This window comes from Lissotriton helveticus, chromosome 8, assembly GCF_964261635.1.
Source record: "Lissotriton helveticus chromosome 8, aLisHel1.1, whole genome shotgun sequence".
Classification (NCBI taxonomy): Eukaryota; Metazoa; Chordata; class Amphibia; order Caudata; family Salamandridae; genus Lissotriton; species Lissotriton helveticus.
The window spans coordinates 1,541,189,944-1,541,209,675 of NC_136069.1; the positions used below are offsets into that span (position 1 = coordinate 1,541,189,944).

General features: G+C 42.9%; 26 non-coding genes across 26 annotated transcripts; all 26 read left to right on the plus strand.

Annotated features, from left to right (window-relative positions):
* Positions 1 to 493: 493 nt before the first annotated feature.
* Positions 494 to 576, plus strand: TRNAL-CAG (transfer RNA leucine (anticodon CAG)). Its single transcript has one exon. It is a non-coding gene; the product is annotated as a tRNA-Leu (tRNA).
* A 189-nt stretch (positions 577 to 765) lies between these two features.
* On the plus strand, positions 766 to 848 carry TRNAL-AAG (transfer RNA leucine (anticodon AAG)). The gene has a single exon. It is a non-coding gene; the product is annotated as a tRNA-Leu (tRNA).
* A 1,026-nt stretch (positions 849 to 1,874) lies between these two features.
* On the plus strand, positions 1,875 to 1,957 carry TRNAL-UAG (transfer RNA leucine (anticodon UAG)). The gene has a single exon. It is a non-coding gene; the product is annotated as a tRNA-Leu (tRNA).
* A 632-nt stretch (positions 1,958 to 2,589) lies between these two features.
* TRNAL-CAG (transfer RNA leucine (anticodon CAG)) lies at positions 2,590 to 2,672 on the plus strand. Its single transcript has one exon. It is a non-coding gene; the product is annotated as a tRNA-Leu (tRNA).
* A 189-nt stretch (positions 2,673 to 2,861) lies between these two features.
* Positions 2,862 to 2,944, plus strand: TRNAL-AAG (transfer RNA leucine (anticodon AAG)). Its single transcript has one exon. It is a non-coding gene; the product is annotated as a tRNA-Leu (tRNA).
* Positions 2,945 to 3,133: 189 nt separating this feature from the next.
* On the plus strand, positions 3,134 to 3,216 carry TRNAL-AAG (transfer RNA leucine (anticodon AAG)). The gene has a single exon. It is a non-coding gene; the product is annotated as a tRNA-Leu (tRNA).
* A 1,026-nt stretch (positions 3,217 to 4,242) lies between these two features.
* Positions 4,243 to 4,325, plus strand: TRNAL-UAG (transfer RNA leucine (anticodon UAG)). The gene has a single exon. It is a non-coding gene; the product is annotated as a tRNA-Leu (tRNA).
* A 632-nt stretch (positions 4,326 to 4,957) lies between these two features.
* Positions 4,958 to 5,040, plus strand: TRNAL-CAG (transfer RNA leucine (anticodon CAG)). The gene has a single exon. It is a non-coding gene; the product is annotated as a tRNA-Leu (tRNA).
* A 189-nt stretch (positions 5,041 to 5,229) lies between these two features.
* Positions 5,230 to 5,312, plus strand: TRNAL-AAG (transfer RNA leucine (anticodon AAG)). Its single transcript has one exon. It is a non-coding gene; the product is annotated as a tRNA-Leu (tRNA).
* Positions 5,313 to 5,500: 188 nt separating this feature from the next.
* On the plus strand, positions 5,501 to 5,583 carry TRNAL-AAG (transfer RNA leucine (anticodon AAG)). The gene has a single exon. It is a non-coding gene; the product is annotated as a tRNA-Leu (tRNA).
* A 1,741-nt stretch (positions 5,584 to 7,324) lies between these two features.
* On the plus strand, positions 7,325 to 7,407 carry TRNAL-CAG (transfer RNA leucine (anticodon CAG)). Its single transcript has one exon. It is a non-coding gene; the product is annotated as a tRNA-Leu (tRNA).
* A 189-nt stretch (positions 7,408 to 7,596) lies between these two features.
* Positions 7,597 to 7,679, plus strand: TRNAL-AAG (transfer RNA leucine (anticodon AAG)). The gene has a single exon. It is a non-coding gene; the product is annotated as a tRNA-Leu (tRNA).
* A 1,026-nt stretch (positions 7,680 to 8,705) lies between these two features.
* Positions 8,706 to 8,788, plus strand: TRNAL-UAG (transfer RNA leucine (anticodon UAG)). Its single transcript has one exon. It is a non-coding gene; the product is annotated as a tRNA-Leu (tRNA).
* A 632-nt stretch (positions 8,789 to 9,420) lies between these two features.
* On the plus strand, positions 9,421 to 9,503 carry TRNAL-CAG (transfer RNA leucine (anticodon CAG)). The gene has a single exon. It is a non-coding gene; the product is annotated as a tRNA-Leu (tRNA).
* A 189-nt stretch (positions 9,504 to 9,692) lies between these two features.
* TRNAL-AAG (transfer RNA leucine (anticodon AAG)) lies at positions 9,693 to 9,775 on the plus strand. The gene has a single exon. It is a non-coding gene; the product is annotated as a tRNA-Leu (tRNA).
* Positions 9,776 to 11,517: 1,742 nt separating this feature from the next.
* Positions 11,518 to 11,601, plus strand: TRNAL-CAG (transfer RNA leucine (anticodon CAG)). The gene has a single exon. It is a non-coding gene; the product is annotated as a tRNA-Leu (tRNA).
* A 189-nt stretch (positions 11,602 to 11,790) lies between these two features.
* Positions 11,791 to 11,873, plus strand: TRNAL-AAG (transfer RNA leucine (anticodon AAG)). Its single transcript has one exon. It is a non-coding gene; the product is annotated as a tRNA-Leu (tRNA).
* Positions 11,874 to 13,614: 1,741 nt separating this feature from the next.
* Positions 13,615 to 13,697, plus strand: TRNAL-CAG (transfer RNA leucine (anticodon CAG)). Its single transcript has one exon. It is a non-coding gene; the product is annotated as a tRNA-Leu (tRNA).
* Positions 13,698 to 13,886: 189 nt separating this feature from the next.
* TRNAL-AAG (transfer RNA leucine (anticodon AAG)) lies at positions 13,887 to 13,969 on the plus strand. The gene has a single exon. It is a non-coding gene; the product is annotated as a tRNA-Leu (tRNA).
* A 1,026-nt stretch (positions 13,970 to 14,995) lies between these two features.
* Positions 14,996 to 15,078, plus strand: TRNAL-UAG (transfer RNA leucine (anticodon UAG)). Its single transcript has one exon. It is a non-coding gene; the product is annotated as a tRNA-Leu (tRNA).
* A 637-nt stretch (positions 15,079 to 15,715) lies between these two features.
* TRNAL-CAG (transfer RNA leucine (anticodon CAG)) lies at positions 15,716 to 15,798 on the plus strand. Its single transcript has one exon. It is a non-coding gene; the product is annotated as a tRNA-Leu (tRNA).
* Positions 15,799 to 15,987: 189 nt separating this feature from the next.
* On the plus strand, positions 15,988 to 16,070 carry TRNAL-AAG (transfer RNA leucine (anticodon AAG)). Its single transcript has one exon. It is a non-coding gene; the product is annotated as a tRNA-Leu (tRNA).
* A 1,026-nt stretch (positions 16,071 to 17,096) lies between these two features.
* Positions 17,097 to 17,179, plus strand: TRNAL-UAG (transfer RNA leucine (anticodon UAG)). The gene has a single exon. It is a non-coding gene; the product is annotated as a tRNA-Leu (tRNA).
* Positions 17,180 to 17,811: 632 nt separating this feature from the next.
* TRNAL-CAG (transfer RNA leucine (anticodon CAG)) lies at positions 17,812 to 17,894 on the plus strand. Its single transcript has one exon. It is a non-coding gene; the product is annotated as a tRNA-Leu (tRNA).
* A 189-nt stretch (positions 17,895 to 18,083) lies between these two features.
* On the plus strand, positions 18,084 to 18,166 carry TRNAL-AAG (transfer RNA leucine (anticodon AAG)). The gene has a single exon. It is a non-coding gene; the product is annotated as a tRNA-Leu (tRNA).
* Positions 18,167 to 19,192: 1,026 nt separating this feature from the next.
* Positions 19,193 to 19,275, plus strand: TRNAL-UAG (transfer RNA leucine (anticodon UAG)). Its single transcript has one exon. It is a non-coding gene; the product is annotated as a tRNA-Leu (tRNA).
* The last annotated feature ends 457 nt before the right edge of the window (positions 19,276 to 19,732 follow it).

A 19,732-nucleotide genomic window follows, 5' to 3' on the forward strand; every position in this document is an offset into this window, starting at 1 on the left:
CTTGCTGATAAAGTGCAATCCTTACCAAATGAGCTTAGGACCCATGTAAGAGCTCATCTAGAAGAGTCATGCTCTTGTATTCCCTGGCCAGACAGGCCATGCAAATTTGGAAGAATGCCAAGCACCTGGTAGACAGCTGTACTCCAGCACACTTACAGCAATGTCCTCAGGGCTGTGATCAGGGGCTGCTTAGATTTGTGTATTCCACCCTATGTTGTGACATTGAGCTCCCTTGTTGAATTTGCTTTAGTCAGCCAAGATGTGGCTGTTGACTCAATTTCAAAGCAGCTTTGGGCCGTTCAAGTGGCTGGTGAATAGCACTTTCTCTTTGTACTCATTAAAGGTCTAAAGAGTTCTTCATAGGTACTGCTCTGTATGGATTGTTCAAAGATCTGTTGGAAATGCTTATAATGGGATAAATAAATTGAGGGCATGCCTTTTCGGTACCAAACTTGCATGGCTGTCTGGCTTGTGGAAGGTGCTGAAAATGCAAGTCAGGATGGCCGAGTGGTCTAAGGCGCTGCGTTCAGGTCGCAGTCTCTTCTGGAGGTGTGGGTTCAAATCCCACTTCTGACAAACCTGTGTTTAATCTTCTTTTTTCTTGAGGGAGAAAATCAGATCATTTCCCTCACATGGGCTTATATGGTTGTCTTTTTGGAAAAGTGCAGTGAGTTTTTTTCTTGCTATAGCCACTCATGGCCTAAGATGTGTGTTGTTTTTGTTCACACTATCTTTCTCACTATGTAGATGAACAAGCAACTTGTGGTCAGGATGGCCGAGTGGTCTAAGGCACTGCATTAAGGCCGCAGTCTCTCCTGGAGGCGTGGGTTCGAATCCCACTTCTGACAAAACTTTAAGTCCATTTTGTCTCTGCGTTCCTTCAGAATCTCAGCTAAAAATTGGCAGTGCATATAATATCTGAATAAGTACCAAACTTCAGTTTCAACTGCAAATGAATTTGCCCAATTCTGTCTTCAAGCTCGTATAATATTCTTCTAGCACTAGTGGTGTTTTATGTGTTTTTTGGGGGGTGCCTAAAAAATCCCTTTTATTGAAGAAATGGCTTACATTCAGTCTTGTGATATTTTTGGTTTCCAATAAGTAGATTTTTAATTTTATGTAACCTCATTTTCTAATGATCCATTCAAGAGATGTTTCCACTATGAAATGAAGAGCAAGGGGAAAGAGCACAAATGATAGAGCCAGTGAGTGAGATGGGGTGTTGAGGAAGGAGAGAATGAAACAAAGACAGAGTGAGTGAACGGCAGGTAGGCATAGAAGAGGAGACTAGAAGGGAAGGTGACTTGCTTTTCCCTGCTCTTGACCTCCCACCCATCTCAAACCAATCACAAACATACCTTCTATTCAACGTTGGTATGCAGAACTTCACTCCTCAGCCAGTGAGGGTGAGTCCCAAGCCAGGGGCTAGAGAGCAAAAGAATGGATGTGCTCAGACGTTCCTTGCTAGGGACAGTTGATCTGAAACAAGGCCTGCTCTCTTGTTTCCAGCAAGGAACTAGAAATTCTGCATGAATCTGCAAGGCACAATGACAGCATAAATTTGCATAAACTGCCCCACCTTCTGCCTTCCTACTTCCTGAGCAGTAGTTGTTTGTGTATAAAGAGAGAGGTCGCAGGCAAGGTAATTTTGTGAGTAGGATACAGAACCCTAAATAGCTGGTGAGAGGTATAAGTTATTCTAAAAGCATAAAAACACTACACCTGTGAAATGAAATGCTTTCATATGTGATCTTCTGTGTTTATTGTCCTGTGCAAAAAGTTGCACCTTGTGTTTGAAGGTTGAAATTATTTCAAGCTTGCATGGACGCAGAAATTTCTGAGTGACTTTTATACATTTCTTAGGACTCTCCACTGTCAGGATGGCCGAGTGGTCTAAGGCGCTGAGTTTAGGCCGCAGTCTCCTCTGGAGGCGTGGGTTCGAATCCCACTTCTGACATGACTTTTGGAGATATAATCTTCTTCATCAGGATAACATCTGATGGAAGTTGCATCTGTTCGTCTTCACCTGGGACGTTATTCCGTCCTCGTCTAGTCAAGAGAGCTTGGGTTTCTCATATATTTCTGTTGTACAAAGTCTTGCTGATAAAGTGCAATCCTTACCAAATGAGCTTAGGACCCATGTAAGAGCTCATCTAGAAGAGTCATGCTCTTGTATTCCCTGGCCAGACAGGCCATGCAAATTTGGAAGAATGCCAAGCACCTGGTAGACAGCTGTACTCCAGCACACTTACAGCAATGTCCTCAGGGCTGTGATCAGGGGCTGCTTAGATTTGCGTATTCCACCCTATGTTCTGACATTGAGCTCCCTTGTTGAATTTGCTTTAGTCAGCCAAGATGTGGCTGTTGACTCAATTTCAAAGCAGCTTTGGGCCGTTCAAGTGGCTGGTGAATAGCACTTTCTCTTTGTACGCTTTAAAGGTCTAAAGAGTTCTTCATAGGTACTGCTCTGTATGGATTGTTCAAAGATCTGTTGGAAATGCTTATAATGGGATAAATAAATTGAGGGCATGCCTTTTCGGTACCAAACTTGCATGGCTGTCTGGCTTGTGGAATGTGCTGCAAATGCAAGTCAGGATGGCCGAGTGGTCTAAGGCGCTGCGTTCAGGTCGCAGTCTCTTCTGGAGGCGTGGGTTCAAATACCACTTCTGACAAACCTGTGTTTAATCTTCTTTTTTCTTGAGGGAGAAAATCAGATCATTTCCCTCACATGGGCTTATATGGTTGTCTTTTTGGAAAAGTGCAGTGAGTTTTTTTCTTGCTATAGCCACTTATGGCCTAAGATGTGTGTTTTTTTCGTTCACACTATCTTTCTCACTATGTAGATGGACAAGCAACATGTGGTCAGGATGGCCGAGTGGTCTAAGGCGCTGCGTTAAGGCCGCAGTCTCTCCTGGAGGCGTGGGTTCAAATCCCACTTCTGACAAACCTGTGTTTAATCTTCTTTTTTCTTTAGGGAGAAAATCAGATCATTTCCCTCACATGGGCTTATATGGTTGTCTTTTTGGAAAAGTGCAGTGAGTTTTTTTCTTGCTATAGCCACTCATGGCCTAAGATGTGTGTTTTTTTTGTTCACACTATCTTTCTCACTATGTAGATGAACAAGCAACTTGTGGTCAGGATGGCCGAGTGGTCTAAGGCACTGCATTAAGGCCGCAGTCTCTCCTGGAGGCGTGGGTTCGAATCCCACTTCTGACAAAACTTTAAGTCCATTTTGTCTCTGCGTTCCTTCAGAATCTCAGCAAAAAATTGGCAGTGCATATAATATCTGAATAAGTACCAAACTTCAGTTTCAACTGCAAATGAATTTGCCCAATTCTGTCTTCAAGCTCGTATAATATTCTTCTAGCACTAGTGGTGTTTTATGTGTTTTTTGGGGGGTGCCTAAAAAATCCCTTTTATTGAAGAAATGGCTTACATTCAGTCTTGTGATATTTTTGGTTTCCAATAAGTAGATTTTTAATTTTATGTAACCTCATTTTCTAATGATCCATTCAAGAGATGTTTCCACTATGAAATGAAGAGCAAGGGGAAAGAGCACAAATGATAGAGCCAGTGAGTGAGATGGGGTGTTGAGGAAGGAGAGAATGAAACAAAGACAGAGTGAGTGAACGGCAGGTAGGCATAGAAGAGGAGACTAGAAGGGAAGGTGACTTGCTTTTCCCTGCTCTTGACCTCCCACCCATCTCAAACCAATCACAAACATACCTTCTATTCAACGTTGGTATGCAGAACTTCACTCCTCAGCCAGTGAGGGTGAGTCCCAAGCCAGGGGCTAGAGAGCAAAAGAATGGATGTGCTCAGACGTTCCTTGCTAGGGACAGTTGATCTGAAACAAGGCCTGCTCTCTTGTTTCCAGCAAGGAACTAGAAATTCTGCATGAATCTGCAAGGCACAATGACAGCATAAATTTGCATAAACTGCCCCACCTTCTGCCTTCCTACTTCCTGAGCAGTAGTTGTTTGTGTATAAAGAGAGAGGTCGCAGGCAAGGTAATTTTGTGAGTAGGATACAGAACCCTAAATAGCTGGTGAGAGGTATAAGTTATTCTAAAAGCATAAAAACACTACACCTGTGAAATGAAATGCTTTCATATGTGATCTTCTGTGTTTATTGTCCTGTGCAAAAAGTTGCACCTTGTGTTTGAAGGTTGAAATTATTTCAAGCTTGCATGGACGCAGAAATTTCTGAGTGACTTTTATACATTTCTTAGGACTCTCCACTGTCAGGATGGCCGAGTGGTCTAAGGCGCTGAGTTTAGGCCGCAGTCTCCTCTGGAGGCGTGGGTTCGAATCCCACTTCTGACATGACTTTTGGAGATATAATCTTCTTCATCAGGATAACATCTGATGGAAGTTGCATCTGTTCGTCTTCACCTGGGACGTTATTCCGTCCTCGTCTAGTCAAGAGAGCTTGGGTTTCTCATATATTTCTGTTGTACAAAGTCTTGCTGATAAAGTGCAATCCTTACCAAATGAGCTTAGGACCCATGTAAGAGCTCATCTAGAAGAGTCATGCTCTTGTATTCCCTGGCCAGACAGGCCATGCAAATTTGGAAGAATGCCAAGCACCTGGTAGACAGCTGTACTCCAGCACACTTACAGCAATGTCCTCAGGGCTGTGATCAGGGGCTGCTTAGATTTGCGTATTCCACCCTATGTTGTGACATTGAGCTCCCTTGTTGAATTTGCTTTAGTCAGCCAAGATGTGGCTGTTGACTCAATTTCAAAGCAGCTTTGGGCCGTTCAAGTGGCTGGTGAATAGCACTTTCTCTTTGTACGCTTTAAAGGTCTAAAGAGTTCTTCATAGGTACTGCTCTGTATGGATTGTTCAAAGATCTGTTGGAAATGCTTATAATGGGATAAATAAATTGAGGGCATGCCTTTTCGGTACCAAACTTGCATGGCTGTCTGGCTTGTGGAATGTGCTGCAAATGCAAGTCAGGATGGCCGAGTGGTCTAAGGCGCTGCGTTCAGGTCGCAGTCTCTTCTGGAGGCGTGGGTTCAAATACCACTTCTGACAAACCTGTGTTTAATCTTCTTTTTTCTTGAGGGAGAAAATCAGATCATTTCCCTCACATGGGCTTATATGGTTGTCTTTTTGGAAAAGTGCAGTGAGTTTTTTTCTTGCTATAGCCACTTATGGCCTAAGATGTGTGTTTTTTTCGTTCACACTATCTTTCTCACTATGTAGATGGACAAGCAACATGTGGTCAGGATGGCCGAGTGGTCTAAGGCGCTGCGTTAAGGCCGCAGTCTCTCCTGGAGGCGTGGGTTCAAATCCCACTTCTGACAAACCTGTGTTTAATCTTCTTTTTTCTTTAGGGAGAAAATCAGATCATTTCCCTCACATGGGCTTATATGGTTGTCTTTTTGGAAAAGTGCAGTGAGTTTTTTCTTGCTATAGCCACTCATGGCCTAAGATGTGTGTTTTTTTTGTTCACACTATCTTTCTCACTATGTAGATGAACAAGCAACTTGTGGTCAGGATGGCCGAGTGGTCTAAGGCACTGCATTAAGGCCGCAGTCTCTCCTGGAGGCGTGGGTTCGAATCCCACTTCTGACAAAACTTTAAGTCCATTTTGTCTCCGCGTTCCTTCAGAATCTCAGCAAAAAATTGGCAGTGCATATAATATCTGAATAAGTACCAAACTTCAGTTTCAACTGCAAATGAATTTGCCCAATTCTGTCTTCAAGCTCGTATAATATTCTTCTAGCACTAGTGGTGTTTTATGTGTTTTTTGGGGGGTGCCTAAAAAATCCCTTTTATTGAAGAAATGGCTTACATTCAGTCTTGTGATATTTTTGGTTTCCAATAAGTAGATTTTTAATTTTATGTAACCTCATTTTCTAATGATCCATTCAAGAGATGTTTCCACTATGAAATGAAGAGCAAGGGGAAAGAGCACAAATGATAGAGCCAGTGAGTGAGATAGGGTGTTGAGGAAGGAGAGAATGAAACAAAGACAGAGTGAGTGAACGGCAGGTAGGCATAGAAGAGGAGACTAGAAGGGAAGGTGACTTGCTTTTCCCTGCTCTTGACCTCCCACCCATCTCAAACCAATCACAAACATACCTTCTATTCAACGTTGGTATGCAGAACTTCACTCCTCAGCCAGTGAGGGTGAGTCCCAAGCCAGGGGCTAGAGAGCAAAAGAATGGATGTGCTCAGACGTTCCTTGCTAGGGACAGTTGATGTGAAACAAGGCCTGCTCTCTTGTTTCCAGCAAGGAACTAGAAATTCTGCATGAATCTGCAAGGCACATTGACAGCATAAATTTGCATAAACTGCCCCACCTTCTGCCTTCCTACTTCCTGAGCAATAATTGTTTGTGTATAAAGAGAGAGGTCGCAGGCAAGATAATTTTGTGAGTAGGATACAGAACCCTAAATAGCTGGTGAGAGATATAAGTTATTCTAAAAGCATAAAAACAGTACACCTGTGAAATGAAATGCTTTCATATGTGATCTTCTGTGTTTATTGTCCTGTGCAAAAAGTTGCACCTTGTGTTTGAAGGTTAAAATTATTTCAAGCTTGCATGGACGCAGAAATTTCTGAGTGACTTTTATACATTTCTTAGGACTCTTCACTGTCAGGATGGCCGAGTGGTCTAAGTCGCTGTGTTTAGGCTGCAGTCTCCTCTGGAGGCGTGGGTTCGAATCCCACTTCTGAAATGACTTTTGGAGATATAATCTTCTTCATCAGGATAACATCTGATGGAAGTTGCATCTCTTCGTCTTCACCTGGGACGTTATTCTGTCCTCGTCTAGTCAAGAGAGCTTGGGTTTCTCATATATTTCTGTTTTACAAAGTCTTGCTGATAAAGTGCAATCCTTACCAAATGAGCTTAGGACCCATGTAAGAGCTCATCTAGAAGAGTCATGCTCTTGTATTCCCTGGCCAGACAGGCCATGCAAATTTGGAAGAATGCCAAGCACCTGGTAGACAGCTGTACTCCAGCACACTTACAGCAATGTCCTCAGGGCTGTGATCAGGGGCTGCTTAGATTTGTGTATTCCACCCAATGTTGTGACATTGAGCTCCCTTGTTGAATTTGCTTTAGTCAGCCAAGATGTGGCTGTTGACTCAATTTCAAAGCAGCTTTGGGCCGTTCAAGTGGCTGGTGAATAGCACTTTCTCTTTGTACTCATTAAAGGTCTAAAGAGTTCTTCATAGGTACTGCTCTGTATGGATTGTTCAAAGATCTGTTGGAAATGCTTATAATGGGATAAATAAATTGAGGGCATGCCTTTTCGGTACCAAACTTGCATGGCTGTCTGGCTTGTGGAAGGTACTGAAAATGCAAGTCAGGATGGCCGAGTGGTCTAAGGCGCTGCGTTCAGGTCGCAGTCTCTTCTGGAGGCGTGGGTTCAAATCCCACTTCTGACAAACCTGTGTTTAATCTTCTTTTTTCTTGAGGGAGAAAATCAGATCATTTCCCTCACATGGGCTTATATGGTTGTCTTTTTGGAAAAGTGCAGTGAGTTTTTTTCTTGCTATAGCCACTCATGGCCTAAGATGTGTGTTTTTTTTGTTCACACTATCTTTCTCACTATGTAGATGGACAAGCAACATGTGGTCAGGATGGCCGAGTGGTCTAAGGCGCTGCGTTAAGGCCGCAGTCTCTCCTGGAGGCGTGGGTTCGAATCCCACTTCTGACAAAACTTTATGTCCATTTTGTCTCTGCGTTCCTTCAGATTCTCAGCTAAAAATTGGCAGTGCATATAATATCTGAATAAGTACCAAACTTCAGTGTCAACTGCAAATGAATTTGCCCAATTCTGTCTTCAAGCTCGTATAATATTCTTCTAGCACTAGTGGTGTTTTATGTGTTTTTTGGGGGGTGCCTAAAAAATCCCTTTTATTGAAGAAATGGCTTACATTCAGTCTTGTGATATTTTTGGTTTCCAATAAGTAGATTTTTAATTTTATGTAACCTCATTTTCTAATGATCCATTCAAGAGATGTTTCCACTATGAAATGAAGAGCAAGGGGAAAGAGCACAAATGATAGAGCCAGTGAGTGAGATGGGGTGTTGAGAAAGGAGAGAATGAAACAAAGACAGAGTGAGTGAACGGCAGGTAGGCATAGAAGAGGAGACTAGAAGTGAAGGTGACTTGCTTTTCCCTGCTCTTGACCTCCCACCCATCTCAAACCAATCACAAACATACCTTCTATGCAACGTTGGTACGCAGAACTTCACTCCTCAGCCAGTGAGGGTGAGTCCCAAGCCAGGGGCTAGAGAGCAAAAGAATGGATGTGCTCAGACGTTCCTTGCTAGGGACAGTTGATCTGAAACAAGGCCTGCTCTCTTGTTTCCAGCAAGGATCTAGAAATTCTGCATGAATCTGCAAGGCACATTGACAGCATAAATTTGCATAAACTGCCCCACCTTCTGCCTTCCTACTTCCTGAGCAATAGTTGTTTGTGTATAAAGAGAGAGGTCGCAGGCAAGATAATTTTGTGAGTAGGATACAGAACCCTAAATAGCTGGTGAGAGGTATAAGTTATTCTAAAAGCATAAAAACAGTACACCTGTGAAATGAAATGCTTTCATATGTGATCTTCTGTGTTTATTGTCCTGTGCAAAAAGTTGCACCTTGTGTTTGAAGGTTGAAATTATTTCAAGCTTGCATGGACGCAGAAATTTCTGAGTGACTTTTATACATTTCTTAGGACTATTCACTGTCAGGATGGCCGAGTGGTCTAAGGTGCTGTGTTTAGGCTGCAGTCTCCTCTGGAGGCGTGGGTTCGAATCCCACTTCTGAAATGACTTTTGGAGATATAATCTTCTTCATCAGGATAACATCTGATGGAAGTTGCATCTCTTCGTCTTCACCTGGGACGTTATTCCGTCCTCGTCTAGTCAAGAGAGCTTGGGTTTCTCATATATTTCTGTTTTACAAAGTCTTGCTGATAAAGTGCAATCCTTACCAAATGAGCTTAGGACCCATGTAAGAGCTCATCTAGAAGAGTCATGCTCTTGTATTCCCTGGCCAGACAGGCCATGCAAATTTGGAAGAATGCCAAGCACCTGGTAGACAGCTGTACTCCAGCACACTTACAGCAATGTCCTCAGGGCTGTGATCAGGGGCTGCTTAGATTTGCGTATTCCACCCTATGTTGTGACATTGAGCTCCCTTGTTGAATTTGCTTTAGTCAGCCAAGATGTGGCTGTTGACTCAATTTCAAAGCAGCTTTGGGCCGTTCAAGTGGCTGGTGAATAGCACTTTCTCTTTGTACGCTTTAAAGGTCTAAAGAGTTCTTCATAGGTACTGCTCTGTATGGATTGTTCAAAGATCTGTTGGAAATGCTTATAATGGGATAAATAAATTGAGGGCATGCCTTTTCGGTACCAAACTTGCATGGCTGTCTGGCTTGTGGAAGGTGCTGCAAATGCAAGTCAGGATGGCCGAGTGGTCTAAGGCGCTGCGTTCAGGTCGCAGTCTCTTCTGGAGGCGTGGGTTCAAATCCCACTTCTGACAAACCTGTGTTTAATCTTCTTTTTTCTTGAGGGAGAAAATCAGATCATTTCCCTCACTTGGGCTTATATGGTTGTCTTTTTGGAAAAGTGCAGTGAGTTTTTTTCTTGCTATAGCCACTTATGGCCTAAGATGTGTGTTTTTTTTGTTCACACTATCTTTCTCACTATGTAGATGGACAAGCAACATGTGGTCAGGATGGCCGAGTGGTCTAAGGCGCTGTGTTAAGGCCGCAGTCTCTCCTGGAGGCGTGAGTTCGAATCCCACTTCTGACAAAACTTTAAGTCCATTTTGTCACTGTGTTCCTTCAGAATCTCAGCTAAAAATTGGCAGTGCATATAATATCTGAATAAGTACCAAACTTCAGTTTCAACTGCAAATGAATTTGCCCAATTCTGTCTTCAAGCTCGTATAATATTCTTCTAGCACTAGTGGTGTTTTATGTGTTTTTTGGGGGGTGCCTAAAAAAATCCCTTTTATTGAAGAAATGGCTTACATTCAGTCTTGTGATATTTTTGGTTTCCAATAAGTAGATTTTTAATTTTATGTAACCTCATTTTCTAATGATCCATTCAAGAGATGTTTCCACTATGAAATGAAGAGCAAGGGGAAAGAGCACAAATGATAGAGCCAGTGAGTGAGATGGGGTGTTGAGGAAGGAGAGAATGAAACAAAGACAGAGTGAGTGAACGTCAGGTAGGCATAGAAGAGGAGACTAGAAGTGAAGGTGACTTGCTTTTCCCTGCTCTTGACCTCCCACCCATCTCAAACCAATCACAAACATACCTTCTATGCAACGTTGGTATGCAGAACTTCACTCCTCAGCCAGTGAGGGTGAGTCCCAAGCCAGGCGCTAGAGAGCAAAAGAATGGATGTGCTCAGACGTTCCTTGCTAGGGACAGTTGATCTGAAACAAGGCCTGCTCTCTTGTTTCCAGCAAGGATCTAGAAATTCTGCATGAATCTGCAAGGCACATTGACAGCATAAATTTGCATAAACTGCCCCACCTTCTGCCTTCCTACTTCCTGAGCAATAATTGTTTGTGTATAAAGAGAGAGGTCGCAGGCAAGATAATTTTGTGAGTAGGATACAGAACCCTAAATAGCTGGTGAGAGATATAAGTTATTCTAAAAGCATAAAAACAGTACACCTGTGAAATGAAATGCTTTCATATGTGATCTTCTGTGTTTATTGTCCTGTGCAAAAAGTTGCACCTTGTGTTTGAAGGTTGAAATTATTTCAAGCTTGCATGGACGCAGAAATTTCTGAGTGACTTTTATACATTTCTTAGGACTCTTCACTGTCAGGATGGCCGAGTGGTCTAAGGCGCTGTGTTTAGGCTGCAGTCTCCTCTGGAGGCGTGGGTTCGAATGCCACTTCTGAAATGACTTTTGGAGATATAATCTTCTTCATCAGGATAACATCTGATGGAAGTTGCATCTCTTCGTCTTCACCTGGGACGTTATTCCGTCCTCGTCTAGTCAAGAGAGCTTGGGTTTCTCATATATTTCTGTTTTACAAAGTCTTGCTGATAAAGTGCAATCCTTACCAAATGAGCTTAGGACCCATGTAAGAGCTCATCTAGAAGAGTCATGCTCTTGTATTCCCTGGCCAGACAGGCCATGCAAATTTGGAAGAATGCCAAGCACCTGGTAGACAGCTGTACTCCAGCACACTTACAGCAATGTCCTCAGGGCTGTGATCAGGGGCTGCTTAGATTTGTGTATTCCACCCAATGTTGTGACATTGAGCTCCCTTGTTGAATTTGCTTTAGTCAGCCAAGATGTGGCTGTTGACTCAATTTCAAAGCAGCTTTGGGCCGTTCAAGTGGCTGGTGAATAGCACTTTCTCTTTGTACTCATTAAAGGTCTAAAGAGTTCTTCATAGGTACTGCTCTGTATGGATTGTTCAAAGATCTGTTGGAAATGCTTATAATGGGATAAATAAATTGAGGGCATGCCTTTTCGGTACCAAACTTGCATGGCTGTCTGGCTTGTGGAAGGTACTGAAAATGCAAGTCAGGATGGCCGAGTGGTCTAAGGCGCTGCGTTCAGGTCGCAGTCTCTTCTGGTAGGCGTGGGTTCAAATCCCACTTCTGACAAACCTGTGTTTAATCTTCTTTTTTCTTTAGGGAGAAAATCAGATCATTTCCCTCACATGGGCTTATATGGTTGTCTTTTTGGAAAAGTGCAGTGAGTTTTTTTCTTGCTATAGCCACTCATGGCCTAAGATGTGTGTTTTTTTTGTTCACACTATCTTTCTCACTATGTAGATGAACAGGCAACTTGTGGTCAGGATGGCCGAGTGGTCTAAGGCACTGCATTAAGGCCGCAGTCTCTCCTGGAGGCGTGGGTTCGAATCCCACTTCTGACAAAACTTTAAGTCCATTTTGTCTCCGCGTTCCTTCAGAATCTCAGCAAAAAATTGGCAGTGCATATAATATCTGAATAAGTACCAAACTTCAGTTTCAACTGCAAATGAATTTGCCCAATTCTGTCTTCAAGCTCGTATAATATTCTTCTAGCACTAGTGGTGTTTTATGTGTTTTTTGGGGGGTGCCTAAAAAATCCCTTTTATTGAAGAAATGGCTTACATTCAGTCTTGTGATATTTTTGGTTTCCAATAAGTAGATTTTTAATTTTATGTAACCTCATTTTCTAATGATCCATTCAAGAGATGTTTCCACTATGAAATGAAGAGCAAGGGGAAAGAGCACAAATGATAGAGCCAGTGAGTGAGATAGGGTGTTGAGGAAGGAGAGAATGAAACAAAGACAGAGTGAGTGAACGGCAGGTAGGCATAGAAGAGGAGACTAGAAGGGAAGGTGACTTGCTTTTCCCTGCTCTTGACCTCCCACCCATCTCAAACCAATCACAAACATACCTTCTATTCAACGTTGGTATGCAGAACTTCACTCCTCAGCCAGTGAGGGTGAGTCCCAAGCCAGGGGCTAGAGAGCAAAAGAATGGATGTGCTCAGACGTTCCTTGCTAGGGACAGTTGATGTGAAACAAGGCCTGCTCTCTTGTTTCCAGCAAGGAACTAGAAATTCTGCATGAATCTGCAAGGCACATTGACAGCATAAATTTGCATAAACTGCCCCACCTTCTGCCTTCCTACTTCCTGAGCAGTAGTTGTTTGTGTATAAAGAGAGAGGTCGCAGGCAAGGTAATTTTGTGAGTAGGATACAGAACCCTAAATAGCTGGTGAGAGGTATAAGTTATTCTAAAAGCATAAAAACAGTACACCTGTGAAATGAAATGCTTTCATATGTGATCTTCTGTGTTTATTGTCCTGTGCAAAAAGTTGCACCTTGTGTTTGAAGGTTGAAATTATTTCAAGCTTGCATGGACGCAGAAATTTCTGAGTGACTTTTATACATTTCTTAGGACTCTCCACTGTCAAAATGGACGAGTGGTCTAAGGCGCTGTGTTTAGTCCGCAGTCTCCTCTAGAGACGTGGGTTCCAATCCCACTTCTGACATGACTTTTGGAGATATAATCTTCTTCATCAGGATAACATCTGATGGAAGTTGCATCTGTTCGTCTTCACCTGGGACGTTATTCCGTCCTCGTCTAGTCAAGAGAGCTTGGGTTTCTCATATATTTCTGTTGTACAAAGTCTTGCTGATAAAGTGCAATCCTTACCAAATGAGCTTAGGACCCATGTAAGAGCTCATCTAGAAGAGTCATGCTCTTGTATTCCCTGGCCAGACAGGCCATGCAAATTTGGAAGAATGCCAAGCACCTGGTAGACAGCTGTACTCCAGCACACTTACAGCAATGTCCTCAGGGCTGTGATCAGGGGCTGCTTAGATTTGCGTATTCCACCCTATGTTGTGACGTTGAGCTCCCTTGTTGAATTTGCTTTAGTCAGCCAAGATGTGGCTGTTGACTCAATTTCAAAGCAGCTTTGGGCCGTTCAAGTGGCTGGTGAATAGCACTTTCTCTTTGTACGCTTTAAAGGTCTAAAGAGTTCTTCATAGGTACTGCTCTGTATGGATTGTTCAAAGATCTGTTGGAAATGCTTATAATGGGATAAATAAATTGAGGGCATGCCTTTTCGGTACCAAACTTGCATGGCTGTCTGGCTTGTGGAAGGTACTGCAAATGCAAGTCAGGATGGCCGAGTGGTCTAAGGCGCTGCGTTCAGGTCGCAGTCTCTTCTGGAGGCGTGGGTTCAAATCCCACTTCTGACAAACCTGTGTTTAATCTTCTTTTTTCTTGAGGGAGAAAATCAGATCATTTCCCTCACATGGGCTTATATGGTTGTCTTTTTGGAAAAGTGCAGTGAGTTTTTTTCTTGCTATAGCCACTTATGGCCTAAGATGTGTGTTTTTTTTGTTCACACTATCTTTCTCACTATGTAGATGGACAAGCAACATGTGGTCAGGATGGCCGAGTGGTCTAAGGCGCTGCGTTAAGGCCGCAGTCTCTCCTGGAGGCGTGGGTTCGAATCCCACTTCTGACAAAACTTTATGTCCATTTTGTCTCTGCGTTCCTTCAGATTCTCAGCTAAAAATTGGCAGTGCATATAATATCTGAATAAGTACCAAACTTCAGTGTCAACTGCAAATGAATTTGCCCAATTCTGTCTTCAAGCTCGTATAATATTCTTCTAGCACTAGTGGTGTTTTATGTGTTTTTTGGGGGGTGCCTAAAAAATCCCTTTTATTGAAGAAATGGCTTACATTCAGTCTTGTGATATTTTTGGTTTCCAATAAGTAGATTTTTAATTTTATGTAACCTCGTTTTCTAATGATCCATTCAAGAGATGTTTCCACTATGAAATGAAGAGCAAGGGGAAAGAGCACAAATGATAGAGCCAGTGAGTGAGATGGGGTGTTGAGGAAGGAGAGAATGAAACAAAGACAGAGTGAGTGAACGGCAGGTAGGCATAGAAGAGGAGACTAGAAGGGAAGGTGACTTGCTTTTCCCTGCTCTTGACCTCCCACCCATCTCAAACCAATCACAAACATACCTTCTATTCAACGTTGGTATGCAGAACTTCACTCCTCAGCCAGTGAGGGTGAGTCCCAAGCCAGGGGCTAGAGAGCAAAAGAATGGATGTGCTCAGACGTTCCTTGCTAGGGACAGTTGATCTGAAACAAGGCCTGCTCTCTTGTTTCCAGCAAGGAACTAGAAATTCTGCATGAATCTGCAAGGCACATTGACAGCATAAATTTGCATAAACTGCCCCACCTTCTGCCTTCCTACTTCCTGAGCAGTAGTTGTTTGTGTATAAAGAGAGAGGTCGCAGGCAAGGTAATTTTGTGAGTAGGATACAGAACCCTAAATAGCTGGTGAGAGGTATAAGTTATTCTAAAAGTATAAAAACAGTACACCTGTGAAATGAAATGCTTTCATATGTGATCTTCTGTGTTTATTGTCCTGTGCAAAAAGTTGCACCTTGTGTTTGAAGGTTGAAATTATTTCAAGCTTGCATGGACGCAGAAATTTCTGAGTGACTTTTATACATTTCTTAGGCCTCTCCACTGTCAGGATGGCCGAGTGGTCTAAGGCGCTGTGTTTAGGCCGCAGTCTCCTCTGGAGGCGTGGGTTCGAATCCCACTTCTGACATGACTTTTGGAGATATAATCTTCTTCATCAGGATAACATCTGATGGAAGTTGCATCTGTTCGTCTTCACCTGGGACGTTATTCCGTCCTCGTCTAGTCAAGAGAGCTTGGGTTTCTCATATATTTCTGTTGTACAAAGTCTTGCTGATAAAGTGCAATCCTTACCAAATGAGCTTAGGACCCACCCATGTAAGAGCTCATCTAGAAGAGTCATGCTCTTGTATTCCCTGGCCAGACAGGCCATGCAAATTTGGAAGAATGCCAAGCACCTGGTAGACAGCTGTACTCCAGCACACTTACAGCAATGTCCTCAGGGCTGTGATCAGGGGCTGCTTAGATTTGCGTATTCCACCCTATGTTGTGACATTGAGCTCCCTTGTTGAATTTGCTTTAGTCAGCCAAGATGTGGCTGTTGACTCAATTTCAAAGCAGCTTTGGGCCGTTCAAGTGGCTGGTGAATAGCACTTTCTCTTTGTACGCTTTAAAGGTCTAAAGAGTTCTTCATAGGTACTGCTCTGTATGGATTGTTCAAAAGATCTGTTGGAAATGCTTATAATGGGATAAATAAATTGAGGGCATGCCTTTTCGGTACCAAACTTGCATGGCTGTCTGGCTTGTGGAAGGTACTGAAAATGCAAGTCAGGATGGCCGAGTGGTCTAAGGCGCTGCGTTCAGGTCGCAGTCTCTTCTGGAGGCATGGGTTCAAATCCCACTTCTGACAAACCTGTGTTTAATCTTCTTTTTTCTTGAGGGAGAAAATCAGATCATTTCCCTCACATGGGCTTATATGGTTGTCTTTTTGGAAAAGTGCAGTGAGTTTTTTTCTTGCTATAGCCACTCATGGCCTAAGATGTGTGTTTTTTTTGTTCACACTATCTTTCTCACTATGTAGATGGAAAAGCAACATGTGGTCAGGATGGCCGAGTGGTCTAAGGCGCTGCGTTAAGGCCGCAGTCTCTCCTGGAGGCGTGGGTTCGAATCCCACTTCTGACAAAACTTTATGTCCATTTTGTCTCTGCGTTCCTTCAGATTCTCAGCTAAAAATTGGCAGTGCATATAATATCTGAATAAGTACCAAACTTCAGTGTCAACTGCAAATGAATTTGCCCAATTCTGTCTTCAAGCTCGTATAATATTCTTCTAGCACTAGTGGTGTTTTATGTGTTTTTTGGGGGGTGCCTAAAAAATCCCTTTTATTGAAGAAATGGCTTACATTCAGTCTTGTGATATTTTTGGTTTCCAATAAGTAGATTTTTAATTTTATGTAACCTCATTTTCTAATGATCCATTCAAGAGATGTTTCCACTATGAAATGAAGAGCAAGGGGAAAGAGCACAAATGATAGAGCCAGTGAGTGAGATGGGGTGTTGAGAAAGGAGAGAATGAAACAAAGACAGAGTGAGTGAACGGCAGGTAGGCATAGAAGAGGAGACTAGAAGTGAAGGTGACTTGCTTTTCCCTGCTCTTGACCTCCCACCCATCTCAAACCAATCACAAACATACCTTCTATGCAACGTTGGTATGCAGAACTTCACTCCTCAGCCAGTGAGGGTGAGTCCCAAGCCAGGGGCTAGAGAGCAAAAGAATGGATGTGCTCAGACGTTCCTTGCTAGGGACAGTTGATCTGAAACAAGGCCTGCTCTCTTGTTTCCAGCAAGGATCTAGAAATTCTGCATGAATCTGCAAGGCACATTGACAGCATAAATTTGCATAAACTGCCCCACCTTCTGCCTTCCTACTTCCTGAGCAATAGTTGTTTGTGTATAAAGAGAGAGGTCGCAGGCAAGATAATTTTGTGAGTAGGATACAGAACCCTAAATAGCTGGTGAGAGGTATAAGTTATTCTAAAAGCATAAAAACAGTACACCTGTGAAATGAAATGCTTTCATATGTGATCTTCTGTGTTTATTGTCCTGTGCAAAAAGTTGCACCTTGTGTTTGAAGGTTGAAATTATTTCAAGCTTGCATGGACGCAGAAATTTCTGAGTGACTTTTATACATTTCTTAGGACTCTTCACTGTCAGGATGGCCGAGTGGTCTAAGGCGCTGTGTTTAGGCTGCAGTCTCCTCTGGAGGCGTGGGTTCGAATCCCACTTCTGAAATGACTTTTGGAGATATAATCTTCTTCATCAGGATAACATCTGATGGAAGTTGCATCTCTTCGTCTTCACCTGGGACGTTATTCCGTCCTCGTCTAGTCAAGAGAGCTTGGGTTTCTCATATATTTCTGTTTTACAAAGTCTTGCTGATAAAGTGCAATCCTTACCAAATGAGCTTAGGACCCATGTAAGAGCTCATCTAGAAGAGTCATGCTCTTGTATTCCCTGGCCAGACAGGCCATGCAAATTTGGAAGAATGCCAAGCACCTGGTAGACAGCTGTACTCCAGCACACTTACAGCAATGTCCTCAGGGCTGTGATCAGGGGCTGCTTAGATTTGCGTATTCCACCCTATGTTGTGACATTGAGCTCCCTTGTTGAATTTGCTTTAGTCAGCCAAGATGTGGCTGTTGACTCAATTTCAAAGCAGCTTTGGGCCGTTCAAGTGGCTGGTGAATAGCACTTTCTCTTTGTACGCTTTAAAGGTCTAAAGAGTTCTTCATAGGTACTGCTCTGTATGGATTGTTCAAAGATCTGTTGGAAATGCTTATAATGGGATAAATAAATTGAGGGCATGCCTTTTCGGTACCAAACTTGCATGGCTGTCTGGCTTGTGGAAGGTGCTGCAAATGCAAGTCAGGATGGCCGAGTGGTCTAAGGCGCTGCGTTCAGGTCGCAGTCTCTTCTGGAGGCGTGGGTTCAAATCCCACTTCTGACAGACCTGTGTTTAATCTTCTTTTTTCTTGAGGGAGAAAATCAGATCATTTCCCTCACTTGGGCTTATATGGTTGTCTTTTTGGAAAAGTGCAGTGAGTTTTTTTCTTGCTATAGCCACTTATGGCCTAAGATGTGTGTTTTTTTTGTTCACACTATCTTTCTCACTATGTAGATGGACAAGCAACATGTGGTCAGGATGGCCGAGTGGTCTAAGGCGCTGCGTTAAGGCCGCAGTCTCTCCTGGAGGCGTGAGTTCGAATCCCACTTCTGACAAAACTTTAAGTCCATTTTGTCACTGTGTTCCTTCAGAATCTCAGCTAAAAATTGGCAGTGCATATAATATCTGAATAAGTACCAAACTTCAGTTTCAACTGCAAATGAATTTGCCCAATTCTGTCTTCAAGCTCGTATAATATTCTTCTAGCACTAGTGGTGTTTTATGTGTTTTTTGGGGGGTGCCTAAAAAATCCCTTTTATTGAAGAAATGGCTTACATTCAGTCTTGTGATATTTTTGGTTTCCAATAAGTAGATTTTTAATTTTATGTAACCTCATTTTCTAATGATCCATTCAAGAGATGTTTCCACTATGAAATGAAGAGCAAGGGGAAAGAGCACAAATGATAGAGCCAGTGAGTGAGATGGGGTGTTGAGGAAGGAGAGAATGAAACAAAGACAGAGTGAGTGAACGGCAGGTAGGCATAGAAGAGGAGACTAGAAGTGAAGGTGACTTGCTTTTCCCTGCTCTTGACCTCCCACCCATCTCAAACCAATCACAAACATACCTTCTATGCAACGTTGGTATGCAGAACTTCACTCCTCAGCCAGTGAGGGTGAGTCCCAAGCCAGGGGCTAGAGAGCAAAAGAATGGATGTGCTCAGACGTTCCTTGCTAGGGACAGTTGATCTGAAACAAGGCCTGCTCTCTTGTTTCCAGCAAGGATCTAGAAATTCTGCATGAATCTGCAAGGCACATTGACAGCATAAATTTGCATAAACTGCCCCACCTTCTGCCTTCCTACTTCCTGAGCAATAATTGTTTGTGTATAAAGAGAGAGGTCGCAGGCAAGATAATTTTGTGAGTAGGATACAGAACCCTAAATAGCTGGTGAGAGATATAAGTTATTCTAAAAGCATAAAAACAGTACACCTGTGAAATGAAATGCTTTCATATGTGATCTTCTGTGTTTATTGTCCTGTGCAAAAAGTTGCACCTTGTGTTTGAAGGTTGAAATTATTTCAAGCTTGCATGGACGCAGAAATTTCTGAGTGACTTTTATACATTTCTTAGGACTCTTCACTGTCAGGATGGCCGAGTGGTCTAAGGCGCTGTGTTTAGGCTGCAGTCTCCTCTGGAGGCGTGGGTTCGAATCCCACTTCTGAAATGACTTTTGGAGATATAATCTTCTTCATCAGGATAACATCTGATGGAAGTTGCATCTCTTCGTCTTCACCTGGGACGTTATTCCGTCCTCGTCTAGTCAAGAGAGCTTGGGTTTCTCATATATTTCTGTTTTACAAAGTCTTGCTGATAAAGTGCAATCCTTACCAAATGAGCTTAGGACCCATGTAAGAGCTCATCTAGAAGAGTCATGCTCTTGTATTCCCTGGCCAGACAGGCCATGCAAATTTGGAAGAATGCCAAGCACCTGGTAGACAGCTGTACTCCAGCACACTTACAGCAATGTCCTCAGGGCTGTGATCAGGGGCTGCTTAGATTTGTGTATTCCACCCAATGTTGTGACATTGAGCTCCCTTGTTGAATTTGCTTTAGTCAGCCAAGATGTGGCTGTTGACTCAATTTCAAAGCAGCTTTGGGCCGTTCAAGTGGCTGGTGAATAG